This window comes from Cibotium barometz, chromosome 43 (assembly GCF_041138505.1).
Source record: "Cibotium barometz isolate CiBa-2024 chromosome 43, ASM4113850v1, whole genome shotgun sequence".
In the NCBI taxonomy this organism is placed as follows: Eukaryota; Viridiplantae; Streptophyta; class Polypodiopsida; order Cyatheales; family Cibotiaceae; genus Cibotium; species Cibotium barometz.
The window spans coordinates 24,861,958-24,865,765 of record NC_141088.1 but is presented as its reverse complement, the minus strand read 5'-3'; the positions used below and the strand labels follow the sequence as shown (position 1 = coordinate 24,865,765).

Genomic DNA, 3,808 nt, shown 5'->3' with positions numbered 1-3,808 from the left:
AATTTTAAGATGATTGAAAGCAATGAAAACATAGGAATGCGTATTGTCTACATTATAAACAAGTTTTGCCAAGTAACACCTTGTCAAAGGGTACCAAGGCTTGACACCTTTTGTATTCTTTCTCCTAATTTGTGTAATCAACTTCTGATCTCTGTCTGCTGGCAAGTCTCTCAAATAGTCATCTGCACCACTTGCCTCACAGATATTTGCACAATTGACAATTTCGTCCCTCAAGGTTGTTGTAACTAATGCATGTGTGTTTAGACTACTCAACCAAAGAGACTTAGTGAGTCATGGAAGAAGAAAGACTTCATTAGCAACATTCAAACAAAATACAAAAGTGGTAAACACTTACACATTCATCCTTTGCAAGCTTGATAGAAGAGCAATTTCACTTACTTTTGTGGGATCAATCACTATGCAAAGGACTCGACAGTGTTTACCTCTATTTCTTTCATATGACTCCTTGATAGCCTGCATCCATGCAACTGTGGGGTGATTGCCCTCCCAGACAAAAAACATTTTTCTAGACAAAACTTGTAATTCTTGTTTTTTCTGTAACTCCTCTTCAAATTGCATATTAACCTCTTGCCAAATGCCATCCCATTTCATCACAATATCCTCAGAAACAACTCTCTCCTCATGGGAACAAGTCCATACAGAGACAATAAATGCACCCTTCTCTGCAACATACCCCTTTCTTCCAAAAGCTGTTTTTAATCCACTCACATCATCTCTTAAACCTCTAACCCTGGCATAGGGTATCAATCTACAGAGGAATGGGAGGGCAGTCAAAACAGCTAAATAACCTAGTTTTCCTTAAGATATCCTCTCCCTTTTCCATATATATATTTACCTCCTCTCCACTATCATCCAATGGTGCAATCTCAGGCTGCACAATATAAGGTACAATTTGTAAACATGCTTCTACCTCTCCCAACCCATCATCGGGTTGACTCTCTACCTCTGCCAACCTCTCTCCAGTCCAATGTATGTTACATCGTGGATATTAGTCTCAGCCACTCTACTGATAGTGTTTAGTGTATCTGCATGGGAATCTTCAATATCCAAAGAGGTCGAAGTAATATTCCTCGAGCTACTTGCTCCTTTTCTCCCTCTTTTAGCTCGAGATGAAGCCTTTGAGATCGGGCTGAAAGCACAAAGTTATAATAAAATAGTGTATGAAATCAAGGAGATGTAAATAACTCACGACAATTTCAACCATTCATTTCTTATATCAAGACATACCTCAATGGTGGTTTCCTGGAAGCCTTTGGTGCCATGACTACTTTTATATTTTCAATCTCTCTATGAAATTGTATCTGGAAGGCATATAGAAAAAAATAATAAAAAAGTTATGAAGAGCCACTAGGAAAAAAGATATGAATGTGTTTTCATTTTTTTGTTTTGTATGTCCATACACTTCACAATCCCTGATGTGCATGCTCACAGGTGGGAATGATAAAGCCTTGTTGGTTGAAGATGTGAGCAACTTATATGGCCTAGTGAAGCCACGTGGAGCTATATGAGCTGATGGAACAGCACAGAGATTCGAGACCAACACCACCGTAATATACTACTGGTCTGCAAGCTTGTGTGAGCTCCAACCCCTCAACAGAACCGACCCCAACACCGAATATGCAATGCATTTAGACCGGCCGGCCACATTCCTACAGAGATACCTTCAGATAATGGACGTTTTGGTCTTGAACACTGGCCATCATTGGAACAAAGGAAAGATGACTGCCAACAAGTGGATTATGCATGTGGATGGCAAGCTCATTAATACCAACAAAAGGTTCAACAGAGACATGGGATTTGCACGCAATTTCACAGTACACAAGGTGGTTGCATTGTTGAACAAACAGAGAGAGATGAATGTGACGAGAGCCGAGATTTACATCAGATCGTTGTCTCCGAGGCATTTTTTCTTTCTCTGTGAGAGAGAGAAAGATCTCTCTCTCTCTCTTTGGCCCTAAACAGGGGGCACAGTGCCGTGCCCTGTTTAGGGCCAAAGTGAGAGAGAGTCTTTCTCCCTCTGTGAGTTTTATTATAGAAAGATGAAGGACCCCATGGTAATAGCTAAATTGCTTCTACAGGTGATGGCAACATTCATTTTGATCCAAATCCTATTGGATTTGACGAGTCTATTCAAAACCGATGGAATGTATGAGAGAGAAAGACTCTCTTTCTCTTTGGCCCTAAACAGGGCACGGCATCATGCCTTGTTTAGGGCCAAAGAGAGAGAGGAAATCTTTCTCTCTCTCTCATAGAGAGTCTTTCTCTCTCTCTCTTTGGCCCTAAACAGGGCATGGCATCGTGCCCTGTTTAGGGCAAAAGAGAAAGAGAGTCTTTCTTTCTCTCTCTTTAGCCCTATTTAGGGCCAAAGAGAGAGAGAGAGAGAGAAAGACTCTCTGTGAGAAGCCCTGCCTCTGTGGCGCCCCTACGCACACCATTACTTTGGCACACCCAGGCTGCCTGCTGCCCACTGCCCTAGACACAGGCGCTGTTAAGGTAAAAACACAGAGAGAGAGAGAGAGAGAGAGAGAGAGAGAGAGAGAGAGAGAGAGAGAGAGAGAGAGAGAGAGAGAGAGAGAGAGAGGGAGAAAACCTGGATTTGAGACTACAAGCAAAAGCTCCAAGGCTCCAAGCAGACGCTCGATGGCTCCAATGGTTGCAGCGATGGTGTCAACAATGGTGTCTTGCAAACACCCCCACACACACACACACACACTCGCTCTCTCTCTAGAGCTATCCTTGTAGGGCATGATGTAAAATAATAATACAAAAATCATCATAACATGCAGGGCATGATGTAAAATGAGGAATAAGATATTGTGCTCATAAGGTTGGAAGATTTTTATTAATAGGCTCAATAATGAATTGCAAGTGTGGTAGAAAGAGGAGATTGTGGTACATTAATTTCATATGCACGACTTACCAAAAATTATCAAAACAAATACAAGGACATCATTAGTGCATTTATGACTCTTGAAGGGGGTTTTATTATTCATGTTCAGAGAATTGAAGGGGGTTTTATGAATCACAATTTGATTAGAAAATTTCATCATTGGATAGAATATGTTACGAGTACGTATGATTGCTTTGAAGGTGTTGTGCATTTCAATAGGTGCTCTGGCCACCTTAGATGTATTAATTTGGATTGTTCAATAGGTGCTCGGATTTCAAAATGCAACTCAGTGGAAAGGAAGGATGAAGCGTAGTTGTCCAAAAGGATTTGTGACTTCAGAGCATGGAAACATTACTTGTAGGCATTGTGGAGAGATGCCTGAATGTGTTGCATCTTGCCCATCAGTCATCTATTATTGTATACCAAAAATGATCACTTTAGCTTTACATGATGTGCTATACAGCTAGGGCACCATACTCATCCATATGAAGAGGGCACTCAGAGGGTGGATATTCAAATGATTGAGGAGAAATTGCATTCCAAAGCAAAGGGAAATCCATTTCTTGCTGCACGACAATTGGAAACCACAGTGGCAAAAGATGTTATCTTGGACATGCTTATGGGGGCTAAAAATAAAAAGCAGTCAGATATTGGTGATGATGAGTTTGCTAGCATGATTGAGTATATAACGCCGCTCTCAAGCAGGAAAAGAACTCTAAAATGTTTGGAACATGCTAAAAGGGCCCAAAGTATTACCTCAAAGGGTTTTGAGGCAATCTTGGATCTCAAAGATAGATGCAGATATCCTTTTATTCAAAGTGTGTTATTTCCAGGGTAGTTAGTATCAGATTACCAGCCACATGTTTTTAAGATGTCAACTCTTGGTCCTATGAGTGG

General features: G+C 40.9%; 1 pseudogene; it reads left to right on the top strand.

The window, feature by feature from the left end:
* The first annotated feature begins 1,382 nt into the window (after window positions 1-1,382).
* On the top strand, window positions 1,383-2,173 carry LOC147613715 (protein trichome birefringence-like 16; annotated as a pseudogene).
* The last annotated feature ends 1,635 nt before the right edge of the window (window positions 2,174-3,808 follow it).